The following is a 12,576-nucleotide window of genomic DNA, read 5'->3' on the forward strand; positions in this document are numbered from 1 at the left end:
TAGACCCCTGTGTGACATCCAGCTGTAAGAACTGTGGCCATGAGATTTTTGCATAAAGTAGTGAAATTCTGAGTGGCAATCAAATGGGGAATTCTCAGAGCAACACATTTTATTAAAGGAAGATATGTTTTGAGCCCAAGAGGGTACTTTTCCCGTTGCCAAACCTTTGGGTCCAACTGTAGCTGCTGTGATGTGGAAAATCTCTGTCTTAGGACCTGTTGAAATTAGGGATGACACTTTAATTCTTTTAAATTCAGGAGTCAGAAGATAGGGACTAGTTAGATATTGTTTAAATATTCCCATTAGAAGTTTCCAGCCTTCTGCCAAAGGTGGGATTGGTTTAAATGTTTGAGCAGACATAGTTCCAAGTGTCCATACCCACAGCTAAGCTCCTAATCACAAGGGGGACTGCTTCAAAGTCTGGGGGTGCTCTGACATTTTTTATTACACCTCCTGCCGTCAGAACTTACTGACATTCAATCATAAATCTCTTAACTTCACCTGAGGCAAATTTAATGGTGATGTCCAATTTTAACCTTCCTCACCTTCTCTCGGGCATTGTGGGATAAGTCTTTCTCTAGGCCCTAATAGAAACATTAGACCATGAACAGTAGCATACTTTTAGGACAAAGAAGAATTCTCAGTAGGAATTTTGCAAACATTACATGCTCTTTTTCCTTTCTGCCAGATGGATAATTAACATTCTGGTTGAGGGGAATGGCGTTAACTTGCATGATCGCCGTAATCTCTTAACCATCTTTTAACAAAGAGAAGAGAAATAATCCTTATGTAGAGGTGTTAGAGGTCTCCTGCGAGTGTCCCATAACAGATTCATCATCTCTCCATGAAGTTTTGGAAAATGCAATATTTTGTAACTTCTACATGCAAACCTTTAAGACATTCAGGCTTGGATTCAATTTTCAATTCTTGAGACTTTGGGTAAGTTACTTAAGCTTACGTGGTTCTCATGGGTATAGAGGGAGTATTGTTAGTACTCGTCTCATAGATCTGTGAGAATTAAATCAGTGAGGCATAGAAGCACTTAACTAGGGCCTAGCACTGGGTAAGAACTCATGAAATGTTGGCTTATCTCATCTTCCTCCTCCTCCTCTTCCTTTTCTTCCTCCTTCTCAACTGAGTATGAATCTGCCTATCTTATTACCACACCTCTATTTTTAATTTTTGTGGATTTTTACTGCTTGTCCACAAAGTGTTATCTTCCTGCCTCTTCATTAGTCAACTAAGGAAAATGAGCTTGCCAGACAGCAGTGATGATGCCAGCTGTCTTTGCTGAAACAGACATAAACACTGGGTTGGAATGCAGTGCTGGGTTACCCTGCCCCTTTCTTGGGAGAGCCTTTTGTTTAAACATTGCTGCATAGAGAATTACTGGTATGATGTAAAAGTCATCTCAAAATAACTAACTCATATGGCAGATTTTATGAAATGACACTCGGTTAAGATGAATAAGGGCCTTCCTTGATTCCCATGGTAAGCGTTAGGATTTGTGAAACTTTGATACCAATACGTCTTCCTCAACAAAAGCAACAACACAGAAAGGAAGCAGACGCATCTTATGAAACCATTGCCTATAAATTATACTCCTCTGTAGGATTCTCTATATTTAATCAGACATAGAATTCTTCTAAAGATCATATTTACATGAGAAACCCTTACCAAAGAGTGGCTTTGAGCCCACTTGCTTCACTCTATGTAGTACTACAGTGCATTTAAAATTCTATCCAACAATAAATTTTTTATGGCATTTTGTTTCTTTAGTCTTTTTTTTTTTTTTAATGGTTTTCAGCTGTAGTAGGGTAGTAGAAAGAGCACCAAACTAGGAATCGAGAAACCTGGATTTGAGTCCCACTTCTGTTGATCACTAGCTGTGTGACCAGGGGCAAGTCTGGTCTCTTTTAGCCTCTTTCTGGTCTCTTTTAGCCTCTCTGTATGTAGGTGACAATGACAACATCTGTCATACCGGCCTTAGAGAGTGTTAGTATGTCTCAAAAGGAAGTTGGAGCCACACAACTTCTCTTGCGGAAGTTTTATACAAATCTCGTATTATGGTGATGTATGAAAGTATTTGGGACATTTTATAAAACTAGAACACATAATGTGAGACAGTTAAGTTTTGTTTTTGTTTTCTCCAACAGAGGGACTATAGGGGAAAGGGAGAGACAGCAGAGTACCTTCATCTCTGAGAGTCACCATGCTCCTCCCTTCTTTCATGAGGGGTGTGCTCTGTGATGGATCTTTAAACAAGAGAGTGCCCTCAAAGCACCCTGCCTGGGTCCTTACTCCTCTATAAAATGTAAAAGCCTATATAAATCCCTTATACTGTATAATTGGAAAGTCATTGTTCAAGAGCAGAGTCCTTAATTTGGAAATGCAGATTCAACTTAACATACGCGATGATTGTTCCTGATTTAAAGTTCTCATAAAAGGAAACTCCACAAATTGGGTTCACATATTTAAAAAGACACTCCTAATTTTTGAAAAGGAAGCTATCTGTCTTACCAAGAATGTACCAAGCCCATTTTTGAGGGATGCTGTGCAATCGAACACTGGCCTTTGAACCTTAAGCATTCAATGAGTAAGAATCTCATATGTACAGATTCTTTTTTATAATCATGAGGAAGGGGTTTATCCCCTCTGTATACTCCTATATCTCCCATAGATGATGATATAAACCACATAGTGACATGAGCCCAGAGATGCGTTGAGGATCTCAGTATCTTATATTCTCATGGAGATCATGTGGTAAGCTGATATTTGTTTATCTTTATGTAGTGAAGTTTGGAAGAGGTAAGGGAGAGGTGAAGAAAGGATTCTCTGAAGTCTTTGGGGGAATCTTCAATGCTCATACCTTGTAGCATATCTGGGTATATGAGTGGGTTGGTTTAGGGGTCAAAAAAAAGACAAATGCAAAAAGGAGCCATTTTTCTTATTCTTTGATAACCAGCTGTGACTTTGGCTAGAAATTTATTGACCAAAATAATTCTATTGACCAAAATTTGGCCTCTATTTAATTATTTTAGCGATTCGCCAGTTTGTTATAATAAGGCCCAGCTTGGAGTGCTTTTGACTCATAGTCAAATCAGAATTTTAAAGGCAGAAATTTTGCTTCTGCAGTATTTTGCTTCCTTCTTGTGACATTGTAGGAGTACAAAGAAAATCATAAAATAATAGTCTTTATGAAGAAAACAGAAATCATTGTGGTAATATGTAAACTCTCAATTTCACTACTTTCTGCTTATAATTGTCTTCTTCTCTTTATCTAACCCTAGTCTTTGACCATGCAACAACTCTCCTTGTTAAGGCTGACTCTCCTCATTTGATCTTGAGCCCATGTCTTCATCCTTTGGGGCCTTCCTTTATCTATTGTCCCATATTTTATCCCATCTTTCACTTGTATCATCAATATCTCCCTCTTCACTACTTCTCAGCATAAAAACATGCTTAGGTTTCCTTTGTCTTGAAAAACAAGACAAAATTAATAGCAAAGTCAAAGCCTTGATAGCAGTATAGGTTATTACTCATTACCTTCTCTTAACCGTCTGCCTTTTCTCTTGCTCTTTGCAATATATTTTGGTGTTCAATTACTTTGCTAAAATTCCTATCTAAAACTGTTCCTCTAATCTCCCCTTCTAATCTGTTTCTTTTTCAGTCTCTTTGCAGAATTTTCTGTTTTCCTGAGTTCCTCATTGATGCTCTTTCTGATCTCTTTCTACTCCATTCTGTTCTGATATTACTGCTAAATTCATCTTCCTTAAGTTTAGTTGTGAACATATTACTTTCCTGATCAACACCCATCAATGGTTTCCCGTTTTTCTATGAAGTAAGCATGAATTTCCCACCAACCTGGATTCAAATTTTTTTTACAACGTGACATCACTTTATCTTATTTCTCCCGACATGTGTCTAAAAAACAGACGAAGCGTAATTTTTCCCTTGTACAAATTTAGCAAATTTCCCAGTCTTGTATAATGCTCCTCCTCTTGGAATTCCCTTTTCTTAATCTCTACCTGTTGAAATCTTACCCTTTAGTGAGGGGCAATTTCAAATGCTTTTCCCGAAGGATTTCCTGATCCTACAAATATGATGTACTCTCTCCTTTCTTTGACCTTCTCTGATTTTTTGTTTGATGTCTATTGAATGGGTCTCTTTCTGCTTTGTATTGTACTAATTTAGTTATCACTCCTGTACTCCTACTACTGCAGTGTTTAGAGTCTTTGGAGAAAAAATCCTTCAGAGGGAGAAGAGCTAGAAAGCTATTGCCAACCTACGTTTGTGTTTATATCTTCTATCTGAAGAACAGTAACACTGCATTCTATCCTAGGGTGGGTGGGAGGAAGACAGGCTGGCACTAATGTGTCCAGAATCACACGTAAGAGGCAGCATTCAAAGCTACCTAGGCCTGAATGAGCGATGGAAGGGAGCAGTAACTGGTACCCAGAAGAAGTAACTGTAGCTGGAGGAGGGCTCCCCAAGAGGAGCTGTGGTCTTCATTAGTAGAGGACACACCTATTGCAAAACCATAGTCTAGGAGGGAGGGAGCCAGGGAGTAAATATCTTGACCCTTTTCGCATTCTACCTTCTCATCTGCTGCTAGTGTTTTCCAGTGGCTAAACCCAGTAGAAGCCAGAGTGCAGGGGAGCTTGTTGATCTTGACTGAGTCCAAAAAAGTCCGTCTCCTAGTGCTTAGTGATGTGCAGAAGGGGAGAGTGTGAATCTGAATGGACAGATGGACAATTTCCCGTTAAATAATGGAAGTTGTAGATAATCTATCTTAGCAGTATTGGGCTCAGATGGAGTCACAGGGCATGGCCGTGCCAATGGCTGAGCAAAAAAAGCTTTGCATTGGCCTTTTAGGTCCAGAATCAATTAGGAAATCTATAGTAAGCAGATAGAATGACTGCAGCTAATTCTTGGATCTTATTTTAGGCATTGGTGAAATATGTTATGAGCATTGAATAGCATCTGCTAAAGGCAATAATTTCCTATTATGGTGAGGCACAACAGATCTTTCCATTTGGGGTAGAGTAAAATCCTGTGCTTGCTTATTGGAAAAAGAGTCGGAGAAGAAGTCACCCCAGCAGTGTTGTCTTGGAGAGAATGTCTGTCTGGAGTTTGCAAGAGGAAATGAAAGACCTGAAGACTTCCCAGGAAGCAAAGTGCTTTGACACTGAGCACAACCAGAGAAGGTCACTTGGTAGACCAAATTAAGATGTATAATTTAGTATGTGGCACCTGCAGAACTGCTGCATTTTAGTCAAAGCAGAGTGAGGCAGTGCTGCTTGAAATAGTCCTGTGAACTCAGCATGGAATTATATTTAACCCCACTCCATAGTGCTTTCCTTGTTATTTTGCTTTTTTTTTTTTTTCCCCTCCTAAGACTTACAATTCTTTTTCCTCTGGTTTCTTAGATGGAAAATGTGTGCAATGATTCAGCACTGTACTGCACTCTGACTTGCTAGTGGATTGTCGCAGAGAAGTGTTTGCCCTTCTCTGAAGCCTTCTTTTGATGTGGAGCACACTGGAGTGCTGAGGTGGAAGTTCATTTGCTCAGGGCAGACTTGTTCAAAGAGGAGGAGTTTTATAGTTTCTTGGTCATCTAGTAGGTATCACCAAGTAGTATTTTGAGTTAGTGGATTGCAAACTTAGAGATTAAATTTCTCATGTCACAAAGGAGCTGAAATTTGAAGGACGAAAGTACATGAAGTATGTTTATCCAGATACAGGCACTGGCCGGGATGCTAGACTGATGGCTAAATTCTGACAGTCTGTCTTTGGTTGAGAGAGGGAGATTTGGGAAGAACCATGGATAGTTATTCCATGCTCCAGAGGCAGTGCTATAATTATTCATTGATGATAGTGGAGGATGTACACAATGAGTTATTTTGATAAAAATAATTTCAAACTGTGGAAGAGAATGGGAAGTAGGTTTGAAAATGTTTGTATTTCTTTGCAGTAATCTGTCTTAAACTTGTTGGTCAAATGATCCTAAAACTCATCCTAGGACCAGAAAACATGAAATTATCTTTTCTTTTCCATAAGTTTCCTCTAAGATGCACTGTGGTTGCCAAATTTGAGCCAGTTGGATTGTCTTTGTGTCGCTCATGTATCAAAACCTGTATCCTTGTGCATTCAAAGGAGAAACTTGTTCTTTTCAACTGACACTACCTTATAATTAAACTACAATTCTCAATTCCTACCTTCCACTGCAGATAATGTTTTTGCTTGAAATTTTTTGTTAAATGATAAGGCCCAGTGAAAGAGGTACTAGGAGTACCTTCTTTATTTGTTTATATGATCATTGGAAACTCAGAAATTATGAACACATGGCATGAACGTTTGCATCTGGATTTGGACCCCCAGAATCTGGTAGAATAGTATTTCATCTTGGAAGCAGAGAAACCTCTGTGACATTTTAAAAAAATTTCCAGGATTCTAAGAATGGAACACTTTTCTTTGACAATTCATGGGGAATTATTTTGGCCAAGTATCCTGCCACAAACCACATGGCCGATGTTGATATCTATGACCCCAAAGTCACACTTTTCATCTTTTATACCGTACGGTTTGATCCCTAGTTGACATGGTCTTCATCATGGTATGATACCATGGTTGTGACTTTCACTATTTTTACAGTATTTCTCTGCCAAAGAAAATGTAGCAAAGAAAATTATAGAAGGAAAATGTAACAGGTCTTTAAGAAGGGTTGGTGGATAAGGCTGAAGCTAAGACTTTAAGGATATAACTGGGTATGTGACTCCTGTTACTCTCAGGGGAGGGAGGAAGAAAGGCTTGCTAGTATTATGGAAGACCTATGGTTTAATCTAACATGAACTTCTGAACCATGGCCTCAGTTTGACTACACTGAAAGATTTTGAATCTAGGGTTTACAGACTTATAATAAAAACATAATAAGAAACTAAACTATTTAACCTTAATTTCTTTAGATACAAAATATGGGGAATTATCTTACTACCTTTTTTTCTTTCTCAGCTTCTTTTGGAGTCTCTCTTTCCTCCATTTATTCCTTGAATATCTTTGTTCCCAGTACTATACTCTGTAACCTTTGCTTTCCTCAGGCTGCATACTCTTCTTGAGTAACTTCATCCAACTCAGTGACTTTAACTCCATATTGTTTGCATTCTGATAATCTTTGTCTTTTAATGTTGTGTTTAGACCATCTACACTTAATGTAATTGTTGACATGTTTAGATTTAGGTTTATCAGTTTTTTCCATTTGTTTTTACTTTTTGTTTGTTGCCTTTTTTTGTTCCTCTCTTTCATTTCCTTTTTCTCATTTTATTTTTAGTTATTTGAACATTTACTATTATTCTGTTTTAATATACCAGTTGTATTTTTGATTATATCTTTGTATATTTTTAAAAATGTTTTCTCTAGGGATTACAATATACATGCTGAACTCTTTACAGTGTACTTAGAATTAAAATACTATTTTACTTCATACCATGGAGGTCGTGTTACCCACTCTCTTACGTTGTAGTTGTCTTGTGTATTATATGTACATACATTGCAACCCCACTGAACGATATCATATTTTTTTGCTTTCAACTGTCAAACATCTTTTAAAGAACTCAAGAGAAGAACAATATTATATTTACACAGATGTTTACCATTTCTATTATTCTTTCTTCATTCCTGATGTTACAAGTTTCTTTCTGGTAACATTTTTCTTCTGTCTGAAGAGCTTCCTTTAGCAATTCTTTTAGAGCAGGTCTGTCGGCAACTAATTCTCTTACTTCTCCTTCATCCTTATTTCATCTTCATTCTTGAAGAATATTTTCACTGGGTATAAAATTCTGGGTTGACAGGTCTTTTTTTCCTCAGCACTTTAAAAATGTTCCACTTCCTTTTGGCCCTGATGGTTTCTGATGGGAAATCTGCAGTCACTTAAGTCATTTCTCTATAAGCAATGCATCATTTTTCTCTGGCTATTTCAAGATTTTTTTTCTTTGTCTTTAGGTTCCAGCAGTTTGAATGTCAGGTCTGGGTATAAACTGATTTGGGTATATTCTGCTTGGGGCTCACTGAGCTTCTTAAATCTGTAGGTTTATGTGTTTCACCAAATTTGGGAAGTTTTCAATGATTATTTTTTCAAATATATTTTCTGTACTAGGCTCTTTCTCTTCTCCTTCTAAGACTCTGGTGAGATAAATGGTAGTCATTTTTTTTTTGTAGCATGGGTCCTTGAGGCTCTGATTATTCACTTTTTCAGTCTTCTCTCTCCCTGTTTTTCAGATTGGGTAATTTCTATTGATCTGTCTTCAGGTTTACTGACTCTTTCCTCTACATCTCCATTCTGCTATTGAGCCTATCTAATAAGTTTTTTCATTTCATTACTGTATTTTTAAGTTCTAAAATTTCCATTTGATTCTCTTTTATATCTTCAGTTTCTATGCTGAGAATTTCTCTCTTTCCACTCATTTCAAGAGTGTTAACTCTTACTTGCTGGAGCACTTCTGTTACAGCTGCTCTAAGTCTTTGTCAGATAATTCAACATCTGTGTCATCTCAGAGTGGCATCTGTTGATTAATTTTCCCATGGGAGTCGAGATTTTCCTGGTTCTTTGTATTGCTGAGTAGTTTTGGGTTGTATTCTGAACATTTTGAGTATTATAAACTCTGAGTCTCGTTTTCCCTTTTTTCAGGCAGCCAACTTGGTTTAGTTCAGGCTGAAAGTTCCGATGAGCCTTCTGTTTGTTGTGGTTTTAATATCAGTTCCATTTTCAAAGCTTTTGCTGGGTTCTTTTGAGCTGTCACATTCATGTGCCACCCAGTTGCCACTGTAGGAGGTCTATCTCTTAGTCCTAAGGTCCATCTGTTAGTTTTTTTTCAAAGTCTTTTGAATGCTGCTTAGGATCAGGTCCACACATACACAGCTTGGGGGTGAATTCAGGAGTTTATAAACAACTGATTGGGTCACTTACTAAGCTTCACATATTTTGGGGCTCTCTGGGGCTCTTCAGTCCTCCAGCCGTAAATCTGAGACTTTATTTATCCACCTCTGCTTCAAACTTCCTGCAACTGTGCTGACATCTGGGGCCAAGGAGGGACAGAACAAAGAGAGAAAAAAAGGAACAGGGTTTGCCCCACTGTCTTGGGACTACAGTTCCTCTGATCAAAGAGGAACATTCTCATCTCTTAGAGTTTTAGTTGCCAGCAGGCTCCTACTTCTGCTGCTATCACTGGCAGGAGATGTCTTTTCTACTTCTGATTCTGAACTAGAAGCTTTCCCCTAGAACTTTCTCTGTTTGTGCTGATACTCACTTCCATCTTTCAGGATGATTTGAGTCCAGGCTAGGGGACTACTGGAGAGAAAACGGGCAAATTGAACTGCTTTACTGTTGGGTGACACTTCAAAGTTTGGTCCTCTTTTCCAATTGGCTTGCTACTATTTACTTTTCAGAGTACTCAAATAACTGCTCCATGCCTTCTGTACAGGTTTTTAAGCTGTATTCAGTGATTGAGACAGGATGGAGTGTGTTTACTTTATCTTACTTAGACCTGGAACTCCTTATATATTATATGGTTACTCCTAAATGTGTAACTCTAGTCTATATGTCCTTCCTAAGCCCTACCATGTTGCATCTAGCAGTTTCTTGCACGTGTGCTTGAATGTTAAAATTCAAAATTTCCAAAACTGAATTAATCATCTTCCCCCAAAGCCTTCTTGCATTTCTTATCTTTGTGAATGGCACCATATTTCTACCCAATCACCTATCTAAAATCGTGGAACTAAACTCTTTTCTATTACACATATCCAATTAATCACTAGGCCCTATCAATTCTATCTTCTTAAATTGATTTTCTCTTCTCCATCCACATTACCACTGCCCTGGTTCTGACTATTAACAATTCTTTCTGAAATAGTGAAAGGGTCTTTTAGGGACCTATAACCCTAGTCTTATCCCCTATTGGTCTAGTCTCTACATTGCTTCTGGAGTGATCTTTCTATAATACAAATCTGAATAAACAGCATGCCTTGCCTAGGATTCTTCAGTGATTCCCCATGGCTCCTGGGATGTTCAAGCTCCTTAGCCTGTGTTCAGTACAGTCTCATACCATACTTCTGGTCCCCGGTGCCCTGATCAGAGAAAATTTAGTCCTAAGAGCATGGGGCAAACCCCTGTTTCTTTTCTTTTTTTTTTCTCTCTCTCATTTCTGCCCCTCCCTCGTCCCAGACATGGCACTAGAAAGAGCATTTTGTATTAAAGTTTCTGTGTGGAAGAGGCAGTAAAGTGAAGTGGTTTTTTCTTAATAGTAGTTTCATGCCTTGAATTATGGCTTTATTGCTGTAAAATCCAATCTCATAATTTCCTAAACTTTGGATTTAGTTTCCCAACCATGACTAACATACCTAATACTAACCATGACATTTTCTCCATGTATATAATCAAGACTTATAAAGACAAGGAGAAAAAAGTAGTTAACCCTATAGTAGAGCACTATATGTCTATAATCTTCACAAAAGATATAGCCTTCATATGAGTCTCCTTCTCTTTATTTTCTGTATTAGAATTTTCATTGAGTTCTGCTTGACAGGTACAGATGTAATGAATTTCTGGTGCCCTGACCCTAGATTATGTTGTTTAAGGGACAGCCTTAGAGAACAGCATTTTGTCTGATCAGAGGTGCCGAAACTAACCAATGAGTGGTAAAAGTAGCAAGATGTGAGACATATTTGAAGAAACAATGTGAGTAACACCAAGCTAGCAAAATAAAAGAACTCTTCTTTTCAGATTTCTTGGAAAACTGGTTCATCAGTAGAAGGCAGTAGATGAGGAGCCACTTTACCTACAAAGCCATGAAATGAGACAGACCTGGGTTTTTATCCTTGCTTCTTCTGAGCCATATGACCTTAGACCAGATCCTTGATGTCTCTGAATTTAGATCTCTTCATCTGTAAAAGGGAGATGTGAGATGACAAAATAAAAGTGTGCGCATGTATATGTTCAATACATTAAAAATTCCCTCTCTTAGGGAATAAGCTTTTAGAATAAGCAATCATGTTTTCAGCTGAAATCATGGCATCAACTTTGTGCTGCCACTTTGGACAGATTATAAAAAACTTTAACTCTTCCCCTTCTCCCATATCATGCGCTTCTCCTAATCCAGGGAAATTGAGAAGATAAGAAAAACTAGAGGAGAATGATCCTTGAAGGCAAAACTAGGCCTCTCCCATTTTTCTGCACCTTAAAATAGCACTTCTGCAGCTTCACTTCAGCTTTTTTGACAATCCCTAAATTGAACTGGTGATGCTTGGCATCATGAACAGTGGATATTGGCAGCTGTGCAATTGCTTTTTATAACTGGTTGTTATAAAACCACCCCCAATAAAAAACCACCTCCAAAGTGAGTTCTTGGATATATTCAGAGAGTTTGTACCAATAAGTATTAGGTATCTATATACATGTATGTCTTTAGGAAAGGCAAGGAATGAGCATTTTAGAAAAGTTTTAGAGATAGGCTAGATGAATGAGAACAATCCCACGGAAAATTGTGCAAGAGGCAAGGCCTCTGCTGGCCTCCCACCTCTTATGTGCTTTCTCTCTTCATGCCCTTCTAACCCTTTCTGTGAGTACCCTGAGTCCTCCTGGAACTTCTGGGTTGACCAGATTTTTGCATGTTTTTCTTTTTACCTTCTATTACTTTTATCTTCATCTGTCTTCGTTAAGAAGTTTCTATTAAAAAGCTTCCTCCTTTCTCTCTTCCTTCACTCAAAATGTTCTTTTATGTAGCTTTTTACTATTTAGACCCATTTAGGAAAGACCTGAGATCTCACTAAAGAAATCAATGGTTAATAAATGGTTATTGTGTTACCCTTCCCAGGGAATTTCTTTTAAGCTTGGAAATGTTGAAGACTGGGCAATGCCTTCATTTAAGAAATGAAGTATCATAATATAGCATTCTAAGCTCATGATTGTTTGGAGGGATGTTAGCCACAGAGACACCCCTGGGATACTTCACATCATACGAGGGAGCAGACACCTTCACTGCCCTTGTGACACTTCAGCCACTTTGATGGTGAAGACATTGGAAATCCATACAGGACCAGCAGTGGCTTACAGATTTTTCCTTTTTCTCTGCCATTCCATTTGGCTTCAGATAGGCAAGAAGTAGGAAAACAAACAAAACACTTGATTAAGGCTTCTGGGTTACTTCTTTAAATTTCAAAATTTAAAATGTTCACTTTTCACTCTTTTGGCAAAATATATGAATTGTGTCCAGAAGAGACTCAAAATTTGTGACCTAATATCTTCCCCCCTCCCCCACTGCTTTAAGTTAAATAGATAATTAATCTCAAATCTTAGAAGGTGCTTCTTGGAGAGTAATGTTTCCTAAGGATCTCAAACTCCCCTTTCCTCAGGATTTCTGGGAGGTATGTTAGCTCTGTTTTATAGAAGAACCTAAACTGAAGCCTTGAGAAGTCAAGAGACCCTGCTTAGGGTATACATCAAGTTTCCACGTGGGGAGAAGGGACTTTTGTCTTGGGGCTAAAGTTAGAGCACTCTCGCATTCTCAGCTGTAGAAAAGCTTTGCT

General features: G+C 38.2%; 1 protein-coding gene and 1 long non-coding RNA gene across 5 annotated transcripts in view; one reads left to right on the plus strand and one right to left on the minus strand.

Moving 5' to 3' along the window:
• FMN1 (formin 1) overlaps positions 1-12,576 on the plus strand; it is a 452,412-nt gene that overhangs the window by 23,385 nt on the left and 416,451 nt on the right. The gene's annotated exons all lie outside the window — the stretch shown is intronic.
• The window catches only part of LOC309625514, a 33,191-nt gene that overhangs the window by 19,525 nt on the left and 1,090 nt on the right, over positions 1-12,576 (minus strand). Inside the window, exon 2 of one of the 2 annotated variants that reach the window (XR_014242552.1) lies at positions 10,856-10,935. The exons of the other annotated variant lie outside the window; for it this stretch is intronic. This is a non-coding gene — a long non-coding RNA (uncharacterized lncRNA). The remainder of the gene's footprint in view (positions 1-10,855; positions 10,936-12,576) is intronic. 2 annotated transcript variants of the gene reach the window in all.

The sequence above is a fragment of the Balaenoptera borealis genome, assembly GCF_965194805.1.
Source record: "Balaenoptera borealis genome assembly, chromosome: 3".
Lineage (NCBI taxonomy): Eukaryota > Metazoa > Chordata > Mammalia > Artiodactyla > Balaenopteridae > Balaenoptera > Balaenoptera borealis.